At 47.4% G+C, this 14,097-nt stretch overlaps 1 protein-coding gene across 7 annotated transcripts in view; it reads right to left on the bottom strand.

The window, feature by feature from the left end:
* PLS3 (plastin 3) overlaps positions 1 to 14,097 on the bottom strand; it is a 74,345-nt gene that overhangs the window by 35,876 nt on the left and 24,372 nt on the right. For 2 of the 7 annotated variants that reach the window (XM_060270329.2, XM_088664419.1), the window contains exon 2: positions 12,782 to 12,884. The exons of 2 other annotated variants lie outside the window; for them this stretch is intronic. The gene's annotated coding sequence lies outside the window, so the exon portion shown is untranslated. 3 more of the 7 variants (XM_088664417.1, XM_088664418.1, XM_035112554.3) reach the window with 3 other exon arrangements.

Genomic DNA, 14,097 nt, shown 5'->3' with positions numbered 1-14,097 from the left:
ACTCCATGTTGTCTAGGATAGAGTTCCCCTGCTTCTCTTAGTAAGAACCAAAACATTTAATTCTAGTGAGTCTTCTCATGATCTTAGTAGCACCTGTGCTGTATTGCCATTTTCCTGTCCTGTTGATGACAAAGATATTGTGCAGCATTTCCCACCCTCGGCTTATACTCGAGTCAATAAGTTTTCCCAGTTTTTTTGAGGTAAAATTAGGTGCCTCGGCTTATATTCGGGTCGGCTTATACTTGAGTATATATGGTATATTAGAACAGACTAGAAAACATACCAGATCCTGCTGCCTTAGCATAGGAACCTCCATCATGGGCTACTTTACTCTGAGTTGCCTAGAAGTTTAGCTGCTGCTAACAAAACACCTTTCCAACAACCATTAAATCTGGTGCAGTCTGAGAAACTACAAAATCAGCATCCTAGCAGCTGTGGCATAACCTGCAACTATCTGATTTTTTAAAAGCCACACGATTATACAGACTCGGAACTTGTTTCCAAGCATGCTTACAGGGAACCCACCCAAAAGACTGCTGACAGGCCAATGTGGCCACAGTGTCTTGATGACAATGTTGCTATTTGTTTACTCAAGGGAGGCATTAATCACAAATTAGTTAAGTGTTGGCTTTTGCTTTCTGAATGCAATCAGATGCCATGACAAGGGAGTAAACCACGAGGCCAGGGAGAAGCCAGGGAACGCCCAGCTGGCAGGGCAATCTTGTGGGAGAAGCCAGCACAATTAGATCATGCTGACTAAGGCCAGACTTGCAGGCCTGCCTAGGAGACAAGGGAGCAGGGAAAAGGCAACAGCTGCCTGGTCTAGAGCATGATCCGCTTCACCTGATGAATGGGCTGCCACCAGTGTTTCAGCTACTGTCAAATGCCTGTGTGTGTCTGCCATTTGCAGGTCATAGTTAAGAGTCCTGGCACACTTTCATTTCCACAAGAACTAGCTACTAATGTTCACAGGCATGCTCCCAGTGGGTGGTGCCCTATGTGCATGCCCACATTTCACTTTGCTCCTTCACATGCTGTGGCCGACCCTCTTAAAGCCACTTCTGTTCACATCCTGCGGCAGCTACCGTGTTTCCCCCTTTTTAATACATAGTCAGAAAGTAAGCCATAGCAGGCTTTTTAAGCATTTGTGCAGATTAAACACCCCCTGAAAATAAGCCATACCTCCGCGCAGCAGCGCCGCTCGCCTCGAGGCAGCGGGACCCAGCAGCAGCGCCGTCCTTGTCCTCCCGCTGCTGTTGCTGTTGCTGCTGCCGGGCCAGGAGGAGGCGAGGCTGCTGCTCGCCCCTGTGGGCTGCATGGCCCGAGGCTGAGCTGCGGCGGGAGGCCCGCGGGCGCTTCCGCACCGCTGGAGTGATGGACGGCGGTGGGAGCGCTGCTGGCCCCTTCCGCGACGCCGGAGTGTTATGGGCTGCATGGCCCAAGGCAGAGTAGTGACGGGAGGCCCGCAGGCCTTCCGCACCACCGGGGTGACACACGGCGGGAGCGCTGCTGGCCCCTTCTGCGCCGCCAGAGCGCCCGGCGAGGAGGCCTGCCGCCCCGGCGCCCAGAATCAGTGGCGGCAGAGCGGAGCGCTCCGCAGCGCCGATCGCTCGGAGCGCTCCGCAGCGCCGATCGGGCGGAGCACTCCACAGCTCCGATCACTCAGAGCGCTCCGCAGCGCCGATCGGGCGGAGCACTCCACAGCTCCGATCACTCAGAGCGCTCCGCAGCGCCGATCGGGCGGAACGCCGAGCCAGCGACCTGGCCTCTTCCTGCCTGCCGCCCGCCGCCCTTAACGCAAGAAAGAGGGGAAAGGGGCGCCTGGGAAGGAGTCGGGAGGGCCCTTGCTGCATGAGCCGTGGGCGCGCGGCTCCTTCCAAGTGCAGTGAGCGCCTCGTTTTGAGCGAGAGGCTTGAAAGGAACACAGCAACAAGGGCAATGGCTGCACGACCGTGGGGGCTCTCAGTGCCGCCTTGCCCGGGCCCCACATTCCCTGGAGGCCTTCCGCCTCGCCAAGCTCGGCTAGCCAAGCTCGGCAGGCGCGCGGGTGACCTGTCTAAGGCCGGGCGGGATCCCTCAGCCCTGCTCATCCTCATGCAAAACACACACACCCCAAAATAAAGTAGCAGGAACCTTGGAGCGGTTGGCAGGGGGGAAATAGAAGAATTAAAAAACCGAGACAAAGGCATCGCCGGGCGGAGCGCCTAGCCAGCGGCCTGGCCTCTTCATGGCCCGGCCGAGGAGGCCTGCCGTCCCACCGCCCAGAACCATAGATACCATAAAAACATAATAACAATAAGACATCCCCTGAAAATAAGACACCGTGTTTTTTTTTGAGGAAAAAAAGTTATAAGACGGTGTCTTAAAAAAGGGGAAACACGGTACGTGGAGACATTTTCATCCAGTGGGCCAAAGGCAGAACCAGGTGGAGCAACAACTGTAAGACTACCTGTATTTAATTATTGCATTTCTATCCCACTTCCCCCATCCACCCCAGGAGAGCATGGTGGCCTATGTGGTTCTCCTCCTCCTTGTTCAATCTCCACAACAATCCTATGTGGCAGGCTAGGCTGGGAGGCAGTGACTGGCCAAAGATCACCCAATGAGCTTCAAGGCCGAGTGAGGATTTGAACCCTGGTCTTCCAGATTCCAGACACTCTAGCCCAGGAGTCAACAAGGTTTATCTAGCCTGGGCCGGATTGGTCCCATGAAGATCCCTCCATGGGCCAGATTGCGTACACACATGAGCTTGCACGCCTGTGATTTTCCGAGTCTGCGCAGATGTGATTTTCGGTGCTGCAGAAGTGAGTTGCTGCACCGGTTTAGCGCAGCAATTGGGCGGGCAGCTCAGTGGTGGCTTGCCCTTCACCTAACAGGGCGGGCAGCTCAGTGGTGGCTTGCCCTTCACCTAACAATGGATTCCCACATGCACAATGAGATTTCCCCCCTCTATGCTCAAACATGCACCCTGTACTCTCCCCAAATATGATCTAGAAGGTTGGGGAAAACCCCAGAACAGTTTGTGGGGGGAGGGAAGAGAGGCAAGCAGGATGAATCGTAGAGTTGGAAGGGACCCTGAGGATTATTTAGTCCAACCCCCTGCAAACGAGGATGAAGCCTGCAACCTTGGCATCATTAGTACCACACTCTACCAACTGTGCTATCTATACCATGGGGGCAAGTCCCACTGCACATGAAGAAATCCTTATGCTGATGGGATGCTTAATTAGCACTGAACTGGATGCAAGTCTTCGTTGACAGCAACTCTCAAAGATCTCAGGAAGTTTTCATTTCCTTCTGCATGCCAAGTATGTGCTGTGACCTCTTCCTACACTTCAGTCTGGATGCTCACTAGGCAGCTATAGGTGTTCTGTCTGAGATCTTATCTCTCCACTTCTGATACACACATCTGTAATATGGGGATATTAATGGTCAACAACTTTCTCATGAAGACTATTGAGAAGCACTTTGAACAGATAAGGCCCTATAGAAATATCAGAGTTCTACAAATTTTGGTTGATAACCAATATCCTGCCCTCACCCTTAAACACATGTAAGTCCCAATCAGTTTTGGTCCCACGAAATCATGCTTGCTGCCATCCTATGAACATGGGGGCAAGCCCCATTGAGCTTTGCAGGATCGGCATATGACTAGATATGCACAGGAAGGGGGGCTGGTCCCTGACACCAGGTTATGTCTCCCAGTGAGCACCTGTGCCCCCCTTCCCCACACCCCAAGTTTGGAGGTGTAGATGGAATCTAGGAGTCCCCCACAGTTCCACTTCCCTCTGGAGGTCCTTCAAAGCCCAGTGCAAGTGCAGGAAGGGTGACTGCCACTCCATACTTAAAAACAATGGAGCTGCCTCCTGCAAGAGCCACCATCAAGGGTGGTATGTCTCTGAATAGCCGTTGCTGGGATACAGCATTTGAAATTCAGCAAGTGAATTTTGCACCTAGCTAGTAGCCACTTGCAACCAAGTGAGGATGCCTGGACGCCAGGATTGGCACCTGACGTCTCTACCATTTGGAGGTAAATGCCTGGGGATCCTAGGATCTTGACTGTTTTCACACACTAGCAAGACATTCTGTAGAATTCTATCTGTTATATTTTAGCTGCACATTCAGAATGAATTTCAGAACTGAAAAGTCCTATTGAAAAATACGACTTTTGAGCCATCTGGCCCCAAAATGGCAACTAGGCATTCTGTTTGGGCTTAAGGAGCCATCCTGGTTTAAGGAGTCATTTGGCGCCTGGCTTATATATATATCTGAATTTCTAACACTGGCTGGGAATCATGAGTTGCACTCGGATCCTGCTTGGGTGCTTCCAATTAGGGCAGGGGTCCCCAAACTACGGCCCGGGGGCCGGATATGGCCCAATCGCCTTCTCAGACCGGCCCACGGATGGTCCGGGAATTAGCATGTTTTTACATGAGTAGAATGTGTCCTTTTCTTTGAAATGCATCTCTGGGTTATTTGTGGGGCCTGCCTGGTGTTTTTATATGAGTAGAATGTGTCCTTTTATTTTAAATGCCTCTCTGGGTTATTTGTGGGGCATAGGAATTCGTTCATATTTTTTTTCAAAATATAGTCCGGCCCCCCACAAGGTCTGAGGGACACTGGACCGGCCCCCTGCTGAAAAAGCTTGCTGACCCCTGAATTAGGGCATGGTCTTGACCACTGTCAGAACACAGTGCTGGACTAGATGAGTCATTGGTCATTGTTGTTAAAAACAATTTAAAACATTCAAAAATGATTAAAATCAATGCTAAGGTAAAAACCAGATTAAAATGCACATCAAATTCCTACATGTCTGGATAGGCTTGGTAAGACAAACGTATTTTCACTGAAAAAAGCACAGCGAGGGTGTTTGCCTGATGCTAACAGACAAGGAGTCCCAAAGAGTAAGTTCTGCCACACTAAAATATACATTTCTAAAAATGTGAAAGCTAATACCTTTCACATCTACCCAATATATCTTTTAAGAGACCTCTGGCCCTCCAGATGTTGCTTTATTAATACTACTACAGTGGTACTCGGGTTAAGAACTTAATTTGTTCTGGAGCTCCGTTCTTAACCTGAGGTACCACTTTAGCTAATTGGGGCCTCCCACTGCCGCTGCTTGATTTCTGTTCTTCTCCTGAAGCAAAGTTCTGAACCTGAGGTACTATTTCTGGGTTAGCGGCGTCTGTAACCAGAAGCATCTGTAACCCGAGGTACCACTGTACCATGATTTATACTTGTAGTACTAGTAGCCTACTATTCGTTGCTGTTGTTCCCTTATAGTAGCTTTGCTTTAGGATGATTTTGTTTCCTCTGTGTTTGGATGAGCCTTTTTCAGGGTGGGGTTTTATTTTTCTGTCCCGAAGCCCTTTCCACACATACTGTGGAAGTTATACAAACAAAAATTTGGAGAAAAGAAATCCAGTCACTTTCTGTTCCAAGTGACCTATACTCAGAAGAATCCAGGTTCAAAAAGGTTAAGCTCTCATATCATCTAACTGTTTAGCAGCAGCAAGCAGAGATTACAAAAAGAAAAAAGAAAAATAGAATAAAGGCCTCTTGGAGCTGGTTGAGCAGAGTACTTACTCAATCTCCTTAAAGGTATGAGGAGTGAAACCTTTCCACATTCCTCTACCTGAAAGCCAGCAGCTTTCAAACATCTTTCAACAGTTCTTTTACTGGGTCCACCACCTCCCAAGGAAAAGAAACAAATAATACTCAGCAAGGTCACCACAGCTCTGAAACAGTCAGGCAGAGGCTGCCCTTAGGCCACAAAGGTTGGGAACAAGATGGCACAAACACTGCAGATCATAAACAATACATTCTAACAGGAATGAAATAAATTTCAAACTGCCAGTGAAGGCATTCCTAGCAAGAAAAAAGAAACAAGCCTACACCAAGCCATTAGTGTTTCTGCAATCAAGGATCTAGTGCCACAGGCAGCATTTCCCAAGCTTGGGTCTCCAGCTGTTTTTGGACTACAGTTCACATCGTCCCTAACCACTGGTCCTGCTGGCTAGGGATGTTGGTAGTCAAAAAAACAGCTGGGGGGACCCAAGTTTGGGAAACACTAAACTAGAGCAAGGGGGAGGAAGCTTCTGTAGACTGGGGGCCATGAGCGTAGACAGGGGGGCAGCTGACCCCCCCCCCAGAAGCAAAAAATTAATGTACAGTATTTTACAGACCATAACCAGCACTTTCCCCTCAAAAAACTGAAGTGGAAAGGGCTTTGCTTTAGCGAGAGCACCTCGGTCTCCGCTTGCTGGTGGGGGGCGGGAACACAGCTGTTAACAAAAACACATCAAATAAATAAAGCAAAGTGGCTACCGGTACTTAAGCAGTTAAGACAATGGAGCAGATATCCCCTTTCAGGCAAGATTTATAGCTCACCACTTCACCCTATTGTTTTCAGCGGGAGTTGTTAATGAGCATTCAGGGATCGCATTAAGAGTTCTATTGGCGATTTAATGAGGGTGTAGAGGATTCAATTTGACTAAGGTGGCTCTGCAAGGCTAAAAGGAAGTGAATAAGAAAGGGGGGGCTGTAGCTTTGATAGACACAGTGATGTTTATAAAAAGCAGTGGTGTCCCAGCCTGCCCCTCCTCCTGCATCTGTATACTGTGTAAATCAAGCAGAGAGAAAGCTGCTTACAAGGCTCCTTCCTCTTGCTGCAGAGTTCCAGCATCACAGCATCACCCAGAGGCACCCACAAATATGAGTTATCCCTCTCTCTATTTCTTCCTTCCCTCCCTCTTCCATCCTTAATAAAATACAGGGGGCAGATAAGCCCCACATAGAATGCCCATCAACATGGGGGGATGACTCTTTCAAATACGGTATTTACCAGTAATTGGGGGGGGGGCACCTAGGCCTCTAGGAGTTGGCTGCTATGCCTAGGAGTAGGACAATTCAAGAAAGCAGAATGATGCATATGCTTTGGTAATATATCAATAGAATCATAGAATTGTAGTCTGGAGGGACCACAAAAGTCATCTAGTCCAACCCCCTGCAATGCAGGAATTTTTTCCTAAAGTGGGGCTTGAACCCACGACATGGTTGAAATATTATGCTGATATGCAGCAATGCCTCGGAGCCTTGCCTCGCCCGCCCTGCCACCCCCTCTCGCCTGCCCGACCCTCCCGTCCTCTCCAGCCAAGCAGGGTAGCCACCAACGCTGCCAGCCCCAGAAGCACAAGGTGGCCGCTGCCGCTGCTACCACGATGTCGCCGGACCCGCTGGCCCTGGAGCCCCGCCCACATTCCCACTTCGTGGACCCGCCCCTGAACGACCATGGCTCCCCCCCCCCAGTTTTGATACTGGCTATGCCCCTGCTGGGGGCCTCATTTCATCTAGGGCAAAAGTGAGCCAAGTGATGGATTCCAGGCACCCAAAAGAAAAACCCTGCACACACACACACACACACACACACACACACACACACACACACACTCCACACACCTCTCTCCACTCAGGCGAGCAAAAGTGGCTATCAAGGATCATTTATGCACCCCAGCCAGGCAAAAAACCCAACATCTTGAGGAAGCCCCAGAGCAGCACGTGTGAGGGGAGTGGCTTGAGGAGGCCAGCCCAAAATGACATTTGGCTCCCAGGCCTCAGGTTCCCTACCCCTGCCACCCATAGATCAGCTGTTTTGGACTACAACTCCCATGAGCTATGCTGGTTGATAGAAGCTGTAGTCCCAAAAAACAGCACCAGGTTGTGGAAAGATGGAATAAATGCTCAAACGCAAGCAGTCTTCGAAGAGAGAGGCAGGCAGGCAGGCATGCAAGCAGTGGGGCTGGGGCTTTCTGGGCCATTAAAATTTGGTAAAGGTTAAGGGGCCCCTGACCATCAAGTCCAGTCGTGTCCAACTCTGGGGTTGCGGCGCTCATCTCGCTCTATAGGCCGAGGGAGTCAGCGTTTGTCCACAGACAGCTTCCAGGTCATGTGGCCAGCATGACAAAGCTGCTTCTGGCAAACCAGAGCAGCGCACGGAAACGCCGTTTACCTTCCTGCCGGAGCGGTCCCTATTTATCTACTTGCACGTTGATGTGCTTTCGAACTGCTAGGTGGGCAGGAGCTGGGACCGAGCAACAGGAGCTCACCCCGTCGCAGGGATTCGAACCGCCGACCTTCTGATCAGCAAGCCCTAGACTCTGTGGTTTAACCCACAGCGCCACCTGGGTCGTCTAAAATTTGGTAGAACTCCTAAAACTAATTAGCATTATATATATATATATATATATATATATATATATATATATATATATATATATATATATTCCTATTTTCCTGTTGTTATTCTGTCTCTCACAGCCACAATAAACCTACCATTAAAATTATGGACTTGTCATTTCTTCATCAGAGGGCAAACGGGCAAATTTAGCAGGGGATCAAATACTTTTTCCCCCCACTGTATGTTCTGAAGCAAGCAAGCAAAGATGTTTATTTGGCTGTACGCCCATCATAAAACACAACACAACAAAACAAATAAAATAAAATAAAAACTGCAGACTCGTACGAACCACAGATAATATAACACAATTCACAGCTCACAAGGACAAATATTAACAATTCAAAAAACATATCTTGAAGGTTTATGTTCTGAAATGGTTTGGAACTAGAGCCATGAGCCGGGCCCCTCCCTGGCCAAACCTAACATTATCTGAACTGAGCTGGAATTCAGGCCTCACAAGCTATTCTGAAATCTTCTTTTGTCTTCAGAGGGAGGGAGTGAAATGGAAATTGAGATTTCATTATCCCACATCATTATTATTATTATTATTATCATTATTATTAAGCTGATATCACTGCCAAGATGTTTGTGTGTTGTTGTTTGAAGAAAACGACAACACAAGTAACAGTTAACCTATTTTGTTAAAACATTTTCTAATATTGTTTTAGTGAACCTTGTTAATAATATGACAAAGAAATGACTTACAAGGTTTATACTTGACTTACAAGAATGACTTACAAGGTTTAGAGTAGGGGGTGTCCTTCTCACTTTACCCTGCCTTGCAAAACAGATTAAGTGGGAGGCAGTGAAATACTATACCCATTTTGGCTACCCCCCCCCCAATCAAGCTGGCTTGGAGAGAGAATCTTTTTTTCAGGTTATCTTACAATATAGGTAAGGAGTTGTCCAACTTTTTGTACCAGTGGGCACATTTTGAATTCTGAGAGAACACAGGGGGCACCAGTCCCAAAAGAACTGTTGTGTGGGAGCATAGGACAAAGTGGCCGCTGTGGGGAGTGCAGCAAAACACAAAATTAGAGGGGGGGGAATCCTTCCAGTAGCACCTTAGAGACCAACTAAGTTTGTCATAGGTATGAGCTTTCGTGTGCATGCACACTTCTTCAGATACACTAAGTGTGCATGCACACGAAAGCTCATACCTATGACAAACTTAGTTGGTCTCTAAAGTGCTACTGGAAGGATTTTTTTATTTTTGTTTTGACTGCATCAGAGCAACACGGCTACCTACCTGTAACAAAATTAGAGAGACAGTCACCTCCACAAAGCTTACCATGGGAAGTCATAGAATCAATAGAATTGTAGAGTTGGAAGAGACCCCAAGGGTTATCCAGTGCAACCCCCGGCAATGCAAGAATCTCTGCTCAAGCATCCATGAGAGATGGGTGCCCAACCTCTGCTTAGAAACCTACAAGGAAGGAGAGCCCACAACCTCCCAAGGGAGACCGTTCCATTATGTCCTACTGGTCCCGATTGTAGAGATCACAAGGTATTGATTTCACACAGAGAGAGAGAGAGGTGCTACTTCTGTCTGATAGCAACAGGGCGCATTCCTCAGAACCATTAAAATATACGTGGCTACACCACACCCTCATTTCTCAGAAATCACTCAGGAAGTACCTGCGTATTTTGTCTCATAACATTCTATGAGAGCTAGAGACTTGCTTTTTCTTTAAAGAAAAGAAAAGAAAGAAAGCTCAGAGTCTGCGGCACATGCCTAGAGGCACCAATGAAATCCTATGGCCCTGCTGACCAGGGATGATGGGAATTGCAGTCTAGAACATGTGGGAGGTCACTAAGGATGGTCTGCGTGCTGCAGGTCAATGCAATATGCATGTTTTGATGGCTGAGTAGGTGTCCCTTGCCAAGTCCCTTGAGAAGGAGATTTTCAAACTCTGCAAGAAGTGCTGAACTACAAGGGGGGGAATTCTCACAATCAATTTGGAGAAAAAGTATGGACAGCCAGTGCCTGAATTTCCACTGGTGAGATGGCTACACCCCGATTTCCAAAACGTGTGGCTTTGTACATCTCTACTTCTTTACACAATGCCTAGTTAAGATGTGGAACTGGCTCCCACAGCAGGGAGTGGGACTACCAACCTAGATAGCTTTAAGAGAGAATTAGACAGGTTCATGGAGAAGGCAGCTTTTAATGGCTACTAGGTAAGATGGCTCGGCTCTGCCCCCATGGTCAGAGACGGTGATGCTTCTGAATGCTGGTTCCTGGAAACTGCAAGAGGGGAGAGTGCTCTTGTGCTTGGATCCTGGTTGTGGGCTTCCCATAGCCATCTGGTTGGCTGCTGGAAGAACAGGATGGGGCCATCGGTCTGATCCAGCAGGCTCTTATGATGCTCTTGTCAATGCTGGGTGGGGCTGGTTTGGAGTTGCAATCCAAAACAACTGGAGGTCCCTAGAGCTGTTGGGCAGCCAATTTATTCCATTTCTAATGGGACAGTTTATGTTTAGTTTAACCTACTGCTGCCTGTTCTAAGGCTAAATGGGACAAGTTAAGAAATCATTGCAATATTTTTTACTCTCTAATCAAAGAAGAAGAGGTCAACCCGGCAGTATATGGGGCTTGGCACCTCTGAAGTCAAGGGATTTTGGGTGCTCTTCTCTGTGCAGGGTTGCAACCATGGAGCCTTAACACCTCCACAACAAAGAGCCAGGAGGTTGTAGATGGCTGGAACTACCGTATTTTTCACTCCATAAGACACACTTTTTTCCTCCTAAAAAGTAAGAGGAGATTCTGTGCGTCTTATGGAGCTAATGCATGGTCCCTGGAGCCGAATTGCTCAGGGGCAAAAAGCAGGTCATGCTTTTTTTTAAAAAAGAAAAGAAAAAAGAAAGAGCTAAAGACTAACAAGAGGGAGGGAGGGTGTTTAAGGAACCCGCTCAGCAGCTGATTGCAAGAGATGGGGAGGGAGATAAGAGAAGCTAGCTCCCTTCCCGGGCCCGCCCCCTTGCCCAGGCCTCCACTGTTGTGTTTCCCCAGCTGACATGTGGCTGGTTGATTAGATTATCTGTCTGGAAGCTGTAGAAATGGCTCCCTTTCCATTCCTAAAGAAGCTGCAGAACTGTGAACTGATCCCCAAAAAACCCGGGGCTTTCCCCCTTTGCAAAAGAAGCTGCACAACTTTGAGCTGATGCTCAAAAAAATGGAGCTTTCCTCCTTTGCAAAAAAAAAAAACCCTGCACAACTGTGAACTGATCCCAAAAAACATGGCTTTCCCCTTTTCCTCCTCTAAAAATTAGGTGCATCTTTTGGTCAGGTGCGTCTTATGGAGCAAAAATTACAGTAATCTCCCAGAATCCTGTTCAGCTTCTCTCACACACCCCAACCCTAGTTCTCACTCTAGAGCAAATGACGTTTTACATGAAGATCCAAAGCCCATTTTGCAATTGCTTCACGGTCCAGGTATCACATTACAAATGTCAGAATGAAAACCACAAGAAAGTTTGTTTTCAGCACTGGAGCTTGCAGCACCTCATTACTAGATAACTTAATTCTCGACTTAAAACATCAACACACTCCTGTCTAGAGCAACCTAGCAAATACCTCCCATTACCCAAATTGTAGCTTCACATATCAAGTCAGCAAAAAATATTTACCGGTACTTAGCATGCTCTGCAAAGAAGTGTCCCACCCCACTGAAAGCCTCTTCCCCCCCAAAAAAAAACCACAAACAAACACCGCTTCTCCTACTTCACAAAAATCAACTGTCAGATCTAAAAGCAGAAGCGTGTGCAGAAGAATCACCGAGAGAAGGAAAAAAACCCTCACTATTTTGATTGGCTCTATTATAATAGTGTACTGTGAGTTTTGGAATCATTTTTAAGGGCACAGTTCCTTTGCTTTTCCTGGGCTTATACCTAGAAAAAATGACTTGGGGTGGAGTATGACAGACCAGCGATGCTCTCGCTATACTCATTGCTTTATTGGAGAAGCAAACCAGAACTACAGAGCTATTAGTCCACCATCGTAGCCTGTCCAAAAACGTAGACACTGCTCAAATCTGCTCTTATTTTTTCACAAGAAAAACTCTAATATTAAGGTTTGTCTCCACAGAATTCCATCTCCTGTACACTTCTATCAAAAGGACTGCTTAACACACCAGTGGTAAAGAGGAAGTTAAATGTAAAAAGAGAGGGGAATCTTGCAAGTCAGCTTAGCCTCAAGAATTCATTTTGCCACACTGCAGCAAAACTGAGCCAAGAGTTCCCACTTTGGATCCCCAAAATTGTTTCAGTCTCCTTACCTCGCCTCTGTCTAGATTTCAGAGGATAGCAGATCTGTTTCTTCACTTAGCCCCACAGTAAAATATGGAATATTATTCCACGCCCAGAAAGTTAAATCTGGAAGCCCAGCATTCCTCTTAGAATTGTAATTCTAAGCAGCAAGTCACAACACTTCCTGCCAGCAAATGAGAGCTGACAGAAGCCTGAGCCATTTAAAAGCCCCCTCCCCACTGTCTAGAAACTTTGCATTACGCAGCAAAACTCCCAGCAAGTAGCTCTCCTTACCTGCCTCTAAGCTCCAGGGCAGACAGATCAAGAGATCCAGCCCAGCGGGGTGGGGCAGCGACTTCTCAGAAATTTGATTTGTGAATCAAACAGAAGCTTTCAGCTGCAAGCAGAGAGCGAACCAAGGATCATTCACAGCTTTCCTGCAAATTGTTCCGAAACTTCAGTACAAGAAAAAGGTACATCTTCAGGCATAAACTACTTCTAAGCAATGTGTTAGAACTTCTGTTTCATAGATATAAATTGTGGGTTTTTTCTCCATCCCAGAAAACGATGGGAGTTCCTTTGTTCTGCCGGTGCTAATGGCATGCAGCTTTACTAAGGAAAGATTTCACATTGTTAAAAGAGTAGTCCTGACCAAGGAGAGATTTAGCCAAAATGTTTCCCTGCTGCTTTTTTTCTCAAGAGGGAGTCTTCCTTGAGCCAGGAAAGTGAGTCACCCTCCTGACTGGCCTTCCTTAGCCATGACCTAGAAATTTAGCTACTAGTAGCTAATTCTCCAGAGAGGTAAACACTTGCCAAGGTTCTAAGTGTGTCTGTGTGTTTTAAATAAAAGGGCTTGGATCCAAGATTTTTGCAGAGATTGCATTACAGAGATTGTAATGGGGAGTTCCTGTCTCCTTTCCTACTGCAGATCACCATCCCCCAAATTCCATTATTGGGGTGGGGGGATCCTGAGAACAGCAGGTGATATGGAAGGGGGCTACAGCTGGAAAAGAAGAAACTGGAGAAGGCTAAAGCCATACCAGACCTTCTATGTGGAAGGAGCCCCATGGGACTAAGTATCAAGAAGGAATTCTGTTATCAGGCCTTTGGCTGCAAAGGAGAAGGAATCTGCTGGTCACATCACAGACTCATAGAATTGCAGACTTGGAAGGGAGCCAAAGGGTCCAACCTCTGCAATACAGGGAATCAAATCAGTTGAGCTTCTCTGTTTTTCTCTGCCTGGACACTATTAATTTGGCTGTACTTGGCTCCAACTGTACTTGGCTCCAGCCCCATCAGAAAGGCAGAGGTGGCAAGGAACTGTACCTTTAAAACATTGCTATGTCATCTCAACACCAAACACGCTCTTCCATGATAGGAGTTTTGGACCGCTGGCTTTTGCATTTTTCTTGCCACTTTGCATCAGGCCTACTCCCTTCAGTGAAAAAGCACAACATATGATAGGCTGGTTAAATAGCATTGAGGGACTAATTCCACCCTTACAAGCTGAAAGGCAGGGACGCAGGTTGCTTGCGCAAGAAAGAGACAAGCAACATGTGTACCAGGTAAGCTAAGAGAGAGCATTCAAAGCCCATATCAGTCTCCTCACA

The sequence above is a fragment of the Zootoca vivipara genome, chromosome Z2 (genome assembly GCF_965207765.1).
Source record: "Zootoca vivipara chromosome Z2, rZooViv2.hap1.1, whole genome shotgun sequence".
In the NCBI taxonomy this organism is placed as follows: Eukaryota; Metazoa; Chordata; class Lepidosauria; order Squamata; family Lacertidae; genus Zootoca; species Zootoca vivipara.
Note: the sequence above shows the minus strand (reverse complement) of the source record. Positions and strands in the feature narration are given on the sequence as shown.